Below are 12309 nucleotides of genomic sequence, written 5' to 3'. Positions count from 1 at the left end.
TAGTTCTTATAATTTGCATAGTTTTCTGAGAGGGGACTGCAGCGTTTGCTGGTGGGACTCATATTTTTACCAAAATGGGAGCCATGGACTCTTAGTTTTAAAATCCTAATGAGATGTCTGGTTCAAAACTTTTCTTTTTGGAACAGAGATATCCAAGAGAGAATACCCATGGGGCCATACCTGTGAGATGTTGAAAATTGCACAACCATAAAGAACAGTAACTTGTTCAAGCTAGTTATGCATATGCGTTTCAGACAGCAGGCAATGAAAGGAGTTCACAGCATAGAATAATATTCATACACAGAGGAGGAGGATCATATTAAATTCAGATACAATTAACAGATTAATGCTCATAGGGAACATCAGAGAATCCCCATACAACATAATTAAGTGTGTGTAGATCTCAAGTTGGCAGAACCACTGAGCAACAAAAGAATAAAAAGACAAACTTTTATATTGTGCAGATGTATGACCAAATGATGTACATGCTATGTGCAAAAATTAAATGACATTAAACATAAGAGACTGACTGATCTGTGTAAACTCAAAGCAAGATGGATAAAATTTGTCCTGTTTGCGTTCGGTTCTTCCTGTGTATATTTTGATCATGGTGGTATTTCCTGCAGACCTTTTGGCACTTTGTTCCAAGCCAACATTTGGTATTTGTATTGCAAAATGGATAACTAACAAAGTCTATTATCTAATACAACACATTTTTAAGCAGTATTTTTAACTGATGACGAAATTGATGAAAAAATACTTGATGTCATTCTGATCAATGGATTCTTTACTACACTTCTAATCTGTTCATCCTGATTCTTTTTTTGTTGCCATCTCCTTTAGTCTTACTGGTACCAGTACTTTTAATAAAATGGTAACTTCTATTTTCTTGCAATCTAAATATTTGTAATGATGTGTTATTGTCAAAAGGTAAAATGTGCTTAGTGTTGTAAAATCTAAAACTATTAATTAGCATGGGACTAAAGTAAAAAGTGGACAGAAATTATTGTCATATTACAGTGTTGTTAGAAACAACAGAATAGTTGTACAAGATTTATTTTGCACAGAGTTGTAGAACTAGAGCTTGTATTGTCACCACATATTCTACTTAAATAATTATATCATTATTTCTGTATATTCCTATCAGTATTTTCCCAGTGGTAGTAATTTTCTGATCTGATGTTGTTTATTTCTTGCGCAATTTTTACACATCAAGAATTCTCACTGTATCATTAAAAAACAATGTAATCTGCACCAAATTGAGTTGTTTGAGAAGAAATTAATTTTTTTAACCCCAAAATCACTGAAGCTACGAGTTCTTGCATCAAAATCTCACATTAAATAGCATTTGAAGTAGCCACGATAGTAGTTTAGGATGCAACTGTACTAATTTCACCTTTGGTATATCCAAATCTTGAATGTGATGGAGGAACATAGCTCCAAAATAAAAACATCAGTTTTAGAACCTGTTCTTTGACTATGAATCAAGTATCCAGGTCCAACTGAATTGTTAGAAATTTTTGAATTCTTTTGACAACATCATAATTAGCTGTCAAATATGGAGTAAGCCTATGGTCTTTATGCCATCCCAACCAAGACCCCACCACAACCATGTGACATGCCCAATGACATCACAGTAATAATCGCTATACAACTAGAGATGACATCTCTTCAAGAATTTTGATTTCAGTGGAGCTGTAACAGAGTGGAACAGTAAGAAAGAGTGACAGATATTTAAGTGTTAGGGAGATATTTAACAATGGCTATTCCCACCGCCACCACTTGTTCGTTGGAGATCACACACACACAAAACTTAGAGTAAATCCTGAAATCCTGGCAACATCCCTGCAGGGGAGATACCTTGACTATTTTATTTGATTTTATTGGTCTCTGGTTATCCCATGGTATTTCTGTTACTTGAACATTATTTTACAGTGTGTCCATTCAGCATGGTCGAAAAAGGTTTACAACCATTGAGAGTTGTTCAAGGACTCACATTACTACAGATGTGAAAGAACGAGAACCATACTATAAATCAGTGAAGATAAAATAGAGTATATATGCGTTTGACTGTCCCTGATTGGTTGATAATGAAAGTAAGATTTTAGTAAAAACAATCTTTTGAGAGCTTGTCATACTTGTAACTGAAAAAAGTGAGGGACATTGTTTCATTAACATAATTTCCATCCCTTTACAGACCTGAGTTTGGATGACTCATTACTGAAATCAGCAGCTGACTCTTTGGTGCAGTATTGAAAGCACACATTTCAAATTTGTATAGATCCAGAAAACGGTGCAGCTGTTATGGTTTTCTTTTCACAAAAGTTGTCATCATAGATGTGTCTATACTGATATAAATTTGATCATGAGCACTCAAAATTTTAAGTTACTGAATTTTAATATCATGGTGTTTGCACAAATTTACAGTGGGAACTGAATTAGAACAGAGAGTCCTGAACTCTTGAGTTTTGTGCAGAAATATGGAATCCAAGCAGAATACATCCAGAAATGTAGAGGTTTTCAATCTTGGATTTAGTCTCCCAATTGTGTTTCACACTGATATGCATATTCACAGAATATCTGTATAGTAGTAGGAAAAGTAAGTGAGAAATTTAGATACATATCATAAACAAGACAAACGGTATGTGGGGGGAGAAGATCATAATAACAGGCTGGAATGGAGAAGTATCATAAAAACAATAATGAGTAGAAGTGTGCGTCTTTTTTATGTGTGCAACATTATTTTCTTAGCTTCAGGAAGGCAATAAAGGGTGTACAGTTAACTAAACCAGTATGAATTTAGCTACTTAAAAGCTGTATCAAATTGATTTTAACTTTCTGGTCTGTTTCTGTCCATTCTGGTGATATGTCCACTGAATCAGTATGGTTGGAAAAAATAAGTGGCAAATTTAAAAATTTAAAAATCTTTTGGCAGATTATGATTATACCCTACTTCTGCCTGAGATATGTGAATAATTTTATTTCTTGGTTTGTTGATTGTGGTTGTTGCTCATTTGAAATGCATCATTGAAGAACATTGATGCATTCTCATACTTTGTTACAAATATTTATTACAGATGCATATCTCTAGATATTGGTGAATATAGCTTGATTAAGTTATAACAGTTCTAGTTGGAACAATGAACATTGTTAAGAGAAAATTTCAGTGAGCTAATATGTAAACTTTTCAGCAGTGTGTGATGCAGAATTGCTCAAGACTTTTCCATCTAATATGCTCACCATGAAAAATCCATTTGCACCAACTGATGATGACTTTTAGGAAACTGTCAGAAAGCATAATTGATGATATTCTAAGGTTTAAAAAAATTACTTGAGTCAAAAGTTATAAACTCATACAGCTGTTGCAAAAATGATTGACTAGTACCTTTGCTGCTGTTGCCACAGTTGATTAGTTGGTTGATTCGGTGTGGTTTGATTTTGGATTTTTTGTGATTTTTTTAACAATATATTAAGTGGAGGAAGAACCCCGAAAGACCACCAACCTAAATTGGTTGATCTGTGACAAACTCACTCTATGAGATGTGCAAGTGATGTAAAAGCAAGCACCTTAGTACATTTGGGCACATGGAGCCTCTGTTGATTTGATGTTTATCTCCAACAGCTGAAGTCATTTAGACATGAGATCTCGGTGGTTTCAGTAGATCATTGTGGCCTTTACACCATTTTCAGATGAAGAGGATATATATATGGCAGCCAGTTTTACTGCTGAAGAAAATCCAAGTCCTTTTGAGACGGCAAACACCACTTATGTAGAACCACTGACCTTCCACAAGTAACTGGGAATATTCTCATTAGCACATTGGAGGCAAGTAATCACATGACAAGCATCTTGTACCACTGCCATGGAAGCCCCTCAGATCTGTATCACAAGACAAGCATCTTATACCACTTTGCCATGAAAGCCCCTCAGGCCATAGGTATAAGTCTCATATGAAAGACTCAAAGTGGGAGATAGAACCTGTGACAACTGGATTGAAAGTGCAGAATGTTACTGCTAGGCCATCAGTGATGATTATGATGCTGTTGACAATACAGTTAACTGCAATGACATTAATTTTATGAGTGCTCTGGGAAAAATGATTCCTTGACTTTTATCCATTTTTAAAAATCTAACTTATGATATAAAAATGTTTGACTTGCTATATTTTTTTATAACTTTATATTAGTCTTGCAACAAGGCGTAAAAATAAGACATCGGTAACTGAAAAAGATGTTCTTACAAGAAATGATATAGTGTAAAAGTAGACAAATGATGCAACATCACTTCCACAGGCATCATTGGTTTTTGTTCTGACAAATCATATAAGTTTACCAAAACATTTGTTGGAAAAATAATAACAATGAATCATAGAATCTGACCACACATTTAAAGCAATACAAGATTTAACTTTTATTCTAATCAAAAGCAGCATGCCTGAGAACAAAGAAAAATAGCAAGATATAGTGATCACTTTGGTAAACACACAGATTATTAAGGATACAAATTCATGATTTCTGTATTAGAATAGAAATATGTTATAAAATCTGTATTCATGGATGTTTAATTAGTAGTTATTAAGGGACTGATCAATGACATCTACAAATAATAAGCCACCATGAAAATTTGTGATTTCACAGTATCAGAGACATACTTGGCTGACAGACAAACAAACAAAAGGACAAAAGATTGATTATAATGAATGAATAAAAATAAAAATATGAAGTAGATTATATGATTTATAAGAATTCAGTAGATTACCTCCAGCCAGCTGTCATTTAAATTGCTTCTGTCCCCAACCCAATATTAAAATTGCTTCTACCGCCCACTAACCCATAGCCAGAAGTTATGTTTAAAAAATATGCTTCTGTAGGGGACAGTGTTTCTCAATTAAAACACATCTGACAGTGATCATAATTTTTTTTAATTGCTTCTGTTGTGGGTTGGTTGAATTTGAAAGTGCCTTCCCCACCGGGGGTATATGTTTTACTGGAACAGCCCTTAGCAGTTTTTCCAAATATTATCATGGATATAATATGGTGTAATTTTGCTAGAAATCAGGACAAAATATTTTTTTACAGATATGTACAGACAGAAATTAAACAAAAAAGTAATTTATTTTTGAGTTCTTAGGTTATGATGTGTCTTGCAGGCAATTTATGGCTTATAATGTTAAATCTTGCAGGCAGTTTATGACATGTCGTGTTAAATCTTGCAAGAAGTTTATGGTATGTAACGTTCAATCTTTCAAGCAGTTTATGGCATGTAATGTTAAGCCTTGCAAGCAGTTTATGACATGTAATGTTAAGCCTTGCAAGCAGTTTATGACATGTAATGTTAAGCCTTGCAAGCAGTTTATGACATGTAATGTTTAATCTTTCAAGCAGTTTATGGCATGTAATGTTAAGCCTTTCAAGCAGTTTATGGTATGTAATGTTAAGCCTTGCAAGCAGTTTATGACATGTAATGTTAAGCCTTGCAAGCAGTTTATGACATGTAATGTTAAGCCTTGCAAGCAGTTTATGACTTGTAATGTTTAATCTTTCAAGCAGTTTATTACATGTAATGTTCATTTTATTTCATAACATTTTTATCTGTAGTGGTCCCACTCTTGAGAGTGTTTATATCTTTTATTGTTCCCTCCTCATGTTAGAAGACCACTTTTTCATTGCAGATCAGTTTACCTCATGGAAGGGGACCACTACCTTGAACACTTAATGTAAAATCCTTTATTAATGTGTGATTTAAATCAAAGCAAAGAAAACACCATAAAAACGAACTAATTCCTGTTAAAGTATCAGTTATTGTATTTAAATTTTTAAAAAAACCTAGGAAGGCAAGACTAAGACAACCACATTGCTAGAATAAAAAACTTTAGGAAAAAATAATGCAGCTGATCTAAATGAAATTACTTTTTACTACTTGCTTTAAATTGTGCCATATGACTGATACGTTTTAACTATTTTCATTAAATTTTAGAATAATTTTTTAAACATTTTATGATTGAAATAGTATTTTTGTCAGTCACTGCATATTATTTCTTCATATTGATGTAGACATTTTTCCTCCAACATTATGCTTTCCTTTAGATGAACATGATATATCTTGGACGTTTTCAAAAAACTATTTAAAATTGTGAGGAGTTTCCTTTTGAAATGTTTGATAAATACGATTTTATGTTACACTATCTAAATGTTTATGAGATATCTTGTTTTTCAAATAAATACCAATTTGACTTACTATGCATTGGCCTAATTATTCTGTTGCAAGACTATCCTCTTAAACTAAGTAACAGTAAAGAGTGAAAAGAAACAAGATTTGTAAAATTCAACCATTAATTTATTTCCCTAGAATAAAAAGTGAAAATGAAAAATAAGGACTTACGGTATTGCAGATTAAATCATAAAATAATTTGAGAATTACAGACACAAGTTCTAATAATTTAAAGTTTTTGAAAAAACTTTAGTAGAAATCCAATTTAAGTCCATCGTTGAAGTTTTTATGTACCTGTGATGACCTGAATAATGCTGATGTGCCAACAGTATTTTGTTGAAACACAGTAATATAATTCCAGGTTTGAATTCACAATAAATCCCAGTGAATGTCTCTGTCCCAGAATGTTATCAGAGCACTTTTGTATTTCCAGAGAAAATATCACGTGAATAATTTGAAGAAATAAATTCCAGCCCAAATGAACACTGAACACAACAATAATACCAAATTGATTCTACTAGATCTTAAGCACGAATGAATATTTTTTCCAGTAACAAGATTATATAGTCTTCTACTTTACCTTAGGTCACAATTAACATTTTCTTTAAGAAAGCCTATTACCTAATGCAAAAGTAACCTTCTACAAAGTTTTTAATGTTTACCAAAACAATGTTAGCTCTAATTAGCAGTCTGTTACTAAAATTATAGTATATAATTATTATAATTAAATTATAATATATAATGTCAGGTACATCAGGTAAATTGTAGGGGAATCCCAATAACCTAGACCCAGACCTGAACAAACGTAATTACTAATATTTATAATGATCTGATAATAAACCCATACACATAGAGAATATTTTAGCTATGTACACAGGGTTCCCACGCTACTGGGAAATTGGGAAAAAGACATGAGAAATGATAACTTTTTTCCTGATCGTGAAAAATCCTTGAATTTCTCTCCATAACTTGACGCCCAAAACAATTACATAATTGTGTCGTAGCTGAACTGATTGTGAGATAAATTTATCAAGTTCTAATCAGAATATTTAGATGCTTGCCATAAATATATTTGTTGAGACAATCCAAACGCTCAGTGGATTAGATTCATCTAGTAGACTTTTTGTTTCCCAGTTTGATATCCATATTTTTATATATTTTTATGTATGATATGAAAACCAGTCTAGCATCACAAGAGGCCAACATGGTGGCGTTAAAGCATAGCCGCTTAGCAGATGGCTAGCAAACTTAAATGTTGTTAAATCAATATGAAAATTATTTATTTTCTCAGAAATTCTGAGTATTAAAACCGTTATGTCTTTAATATGCTGAACGATGATAGAATTAATGTGTTGATGAAATTGTAGCTGGTATTAGCAATTTTGATTGCTAGTCACTCGAGAACACACAATCTCACAACCGTCATTTTCAAATATTGTAGAAAAAAAATGAAATGAAAGTCATTGAAATAAAAATACAAAAATGAAAGAGCACAAAATTCTCTATATTTATTCCGAGACCAACTTCAGGAGTTTTGTTGTATTATGTGACTATCATGTTGACATGTGCTCTCACACAGGGAGCATATGAAGCAGGGAACCAGACTACTCTGCTTGATGAATCAGACTGGCCAAGTTTCTTGTAGTTGTTCTCGAAATAAAAATGTTGAGAATTGTATGTTCTTTCTGGTTTTTACAAAAGGTATCAGACTTTCATTTAATATGATTGAAATTTTGTACAACAACATTGAAAAGGAGTTTGTTGTTGATATCGTGTGACTATTGGACCTCCGATGTTGTTGTTTAAGATTTGTGAATTCATGTGACTATTAACGCAAATGGCTAGTAGCGGGTAAGGTTTCATCTATGCTGAGTTTCATTTAGTAAGTCAGCTGATTAAAGACATAGCGATTATAATACTTGCCATTTTTGAGAAAATAAATAATTTTCCTATTGATTTTATGCAGGTATAAGTCAATATAACATAGTTTAAATTTGCTAGGATCGCGGGTAAGCTATCTTATGGTGGCAGCAGATTCCAATTATTTTTATATGTAATTGCTCTGAACCCACACTCCATCCTAAATGTCCATATGTGAAAAATGGGTTTGGAATATTCGGAGGAAACCCGGATTAGAAAAATGTTGAATCTCTGAGCTGATATTTGGTGCGAAATTATTACATAGTGACTTGTAGCTTGAAGCATTGGTTTCAGATCTTAAATGGACTGTCAGAGAAATGGGAAATTGTTGTCCCTTTTATTATATATTAAGAAATGATAAGAGCCCATGTATCAATACTGGTTTGGGGACCTTTTTATTGAACTACAAGAAGACAAGTTGATTTTACAGAAAATTCAGCCATTGTTTATACAACAATATATAATTTTTAAGGTCTTTTGTCAAAATTTAAATCAACCCGTTTGTAAATGTCTTTAAATGATGGAATTTTTAACCAAATCATCTTAAGGAATTTAGGCTGGCTGAAAAATCTTGTTTGAGATTTTATTTTCTCACCCATGCTAACCTTACTTTTCTTGTCTCAGAACTACTTTTTAAAAAAATAAACCTTGTTGTCTTCTGCTTTGCCTGATGTAGTTGTACTTAAATCAAACAACAACAACAGCAACAAATATATAACAAAAACATAGTAACTTAAGTTAAATCCATCTATGAGAACACACCATACAAAAACATTTGAAGAGAGACAAAGACAAACGCATATGATGTTGAGCTTTTTGGTATTATGCTTGTTCGTTCCACACAGCATGGTCAATTTTATCATATATGCAGGCCTAGCTCAGTACATTTTTAAATCAGCGTCATTAAATGTAGCTAAAGCTACCTAACTAGTTTTAAATACTTCGTGTGAAACAAATTATAATCTGTTAGCTACATTTAATGACGCTGACCTGAAAATGACTGTGCTACAGTTAGGATAAAATTCTCAATGCTGTATGAAATGACCAATATAACAGAAAACACTGATCCATGCATATAGACTATAGACCTATACACTTCATAGCCTCCCAGCTCTCTTAACAACAATGGAAAACTTAGTAACAGCCTGATAAATGTTATATAAAACATGCTTTTTTCTAATTTTGTTAAGTATCTCCATTGTGCCTGGTTGAATCAAAATATACCTCCAATATTTAATGAGAAATAATACACTTACCAGCCAGAAAGAATCATTTGTCCGTCAGCACATTAATCCATAGACAAATTTCACTGTAGCACTTGCCATATTTCCAGGACAGAAAAATAAATGTTCAAAGAATCCATGAACTTGAAAGTTTAGCACATGGTTATCCGCTAGAGTCCGTTTTGGGAGGGTCTATTATACACGAGGGTAATTTTACAATCAATATTAAGGACAACACAAGTATGTCACACACAGTTTCACCTCCTCCAAAGAAAAGAATAGTTATATAGTGACACTGATCTCTAATTACCCATGAATAATCTAAAGAAAGATGTTACTCTTCATTACAGCTTGTACTAAGTATAACTACAGTACAGTAGAGCTGAGTAGCCAGTATCGTTTTATTATTTACAATATAACTTTTTAAAATTGGAACTGATGAAAATAAAACAGTTTCTTGTAATAAATATTAATTATTTATTGTCAATTTCATATAACATCCATATATTAAATGTGATAATACCTCATTATTTTGCAACATTTAATGTTGTTATTTTTCTATGCTCACACATATAAACTGTGTACTTTGGACACAACGGTCACACCACAGCCCTCATTAACATATTTATATTCATGCGCTGCATGTAAACATTGGACGTGAACACTAGTCAAAAATTCTTTTTTACTTTAAAGGAAAATATTGGGTGAGAAAAATAATCTACATTGGGGTTTGGCCTTCTCGGGTTTATATTATATGTCTCCCCACTTGGGCAAGCCTAATGGGGAGACAAATAATATAAACCCTTGACTGGGATTTCCTTGTCTCGGTTCAAACCCAACATAGATTCTATATGGCACACACAAATTCAGGGTCAAACTTTTTTCATTGCAAGATAAGATTCAAATACTTTGCATTTATTGTGTTTTTTTTCATACTGTGATAGGAAATGTTTCCTTTGTATAACATGCACATATATTGCTCTAGAAGTCTTTAGAATTAAAGTTTGAAAGGAAACAAAACAATTTATGCTCATTATGTTGTTTCCACGTAGCAACTTAATGCAGGTCAGCAAAGTTTGAATTTGTATTCTGTACATTTACATGGCTTTAAATGCCAATTTATAGGAATATAGTCAGATTTGTTTCATGTGACACATTTTTAGGTTTTGTGCATAATCAATTCTTTTCTGACATATATGTTTTGGAGAGTCTTGAAAGAGAAACATCTTCAGATTTGGAAAATGCATGTTTTATAATCCAGAATGTTCTTTAATCAGTAATGGTCATATGTTAACCTTGAAAAAATTAATTTCATCCTGGAAAAACCCTGGAAATTTATATTTAGAAAAGCGTGGGAACCATGTGTACAGTACAGCTCACCTGTATTTTTGGAACCCCACTCATCACGGTCGGGGACTAAATTCCAACAGTTTCACTCTGTGATTACACTCCATGATAGAGCAATAAAATCACCACCAAGCCTCAGCTGGCATGCTGATGGCATCTCCACTGTGTAGCGGCTGATTGGCATTATTGATTGACATTTGAAAAGCCACTTAGTGAAAACCACTCATAGAAAGACTGACGCGTCATGAGTGATTCATATTCAAATACAATTTCATCAATCAGTGATCTTTATTTTGATCATATGTATGGACAGATGAAATTAATTTAAAAAGTCTTATAAATTTTGTACATTTAGAAAAATTATGCCCTGACTTGACAAGAGGTACACAACTTCCAACTAGTTCAGTTCTGAATGCACGTCCGTCTACTTTATTGGACTGGCCATTCAATTTTATGGGGCTTTATTATTATTTCCGACTGGTATTTTTTTATTTCATTCATCACAAGATAAATTTGTTTCAAGTAAAGCAAGGAATGACACAGTGTTCTATTTTTTTACCACAAAATCAGAATAAGACAATAGTTTTCAATTATTTACCACCACCATCCTTAGAAACTCAAATGGTGTCTCCCGAATGAAGACTTGTCTTCAGCGGATGTTCAGCTGAAATTAAAGCAGTGACTATTGTAAATACTGTTATAAAATGTTAGCACCAGAAGATGTCAATTTCAACTTGGGAAAGGTGCATTTCTATCACACGAATGACTTAGCATGTTGCATAATACATGTATCTCAAATTATTTTACAGTCCATAATAATGGAAGTGTTTCTGATTGAAATTTGAATAGTCAGTGGATTACAACCATCCATGGAAAGGCTGAAATGTCATGTGATTTACAATCAGATACCATTTTAAGAATCAAGAGATCTTAATTTCTCAAAAAATAAACTAAAAGAAAAATGCCATGTCTTTTCTGTTCATTTAGAGAAGGTTGATTACCCTGGGCAAGATTCACACTGTATTGATCTTGTCTTGAATAAACTAAATTTATCCTACTGTTATGAAAAATAATTCTCTAAGGTTTAGACAATTAAATTGCAGTTGACAGCCACTTTGTTTAAAAAGAACCCAACAAGAATGAGCAAATTCTGAATTTACAAATCATGAGGTTGAATACATACTTGTTAAATTTTAACTACACATGTACTGCAAGGGACTGGCCATTTAATTTATGGGGCTCGATTGTTCTTTTCAAAAGGATATTTTTTGTTATTACATTCATCAGAACATAAATTTATTTCAGATAAGAAAGGAATGCCATGGTTCCTTTTTATAATAAAAGATCTCAAGTTTAAATCACACCTTTATAATCCTGTTTTTGGATGTCAGAAGAAAAAGTATAATATATTACTGAGAACTTGTTAGGGCCAGATCAGGGCCCTTACCCCCCCCCCCCCAAAGAACTCCCCAAAACATACACACACAAACGTACAGTCAATTGTCATTTGAAAATTGACCGTAATTTTATTCTTGCTCGTGTTTATTGGCTATTATGCACACTTGAGTAAATGGACACATAGACATTTGCTTTGGTGCCCTTTTCAGG

At 32.8% G+C, this 12309-nt stretch overlaps 1 protein-coding gene across 2 annotated transcripts in view; it reads left to right on the top strand.

Annotated features, from left to right (window-relative positions):
• Positions 1-12309, top strand: part of LOC149787822 (DNA helicase MCM9-like) — a 198334-nt gene that overhangs the window by 76473 nt on the left and 109552 nt on the right. The window lies entirely within an intron of this gene.

Source organism: Sinohyriopsis cumingii, chromosome 11, assembly GCF_028554795.1.
Source record: "Sinohyriopsis cumingii isolate HCF-2022 chromosome 11, ASM2855479v2, whole genome shotgun sequence".
Lineage (NCBI taxonomy): Eukaryota > Metazoa > Mollusca > Bivalvia > Unionida > Unionidae > Sinohyriopsis > Sinohyriopsis cumingii.
Note: the sequence above shows the minus strand (reverse complement) of the source record. Positions and strands in the feature narration are given on the sequence as shown.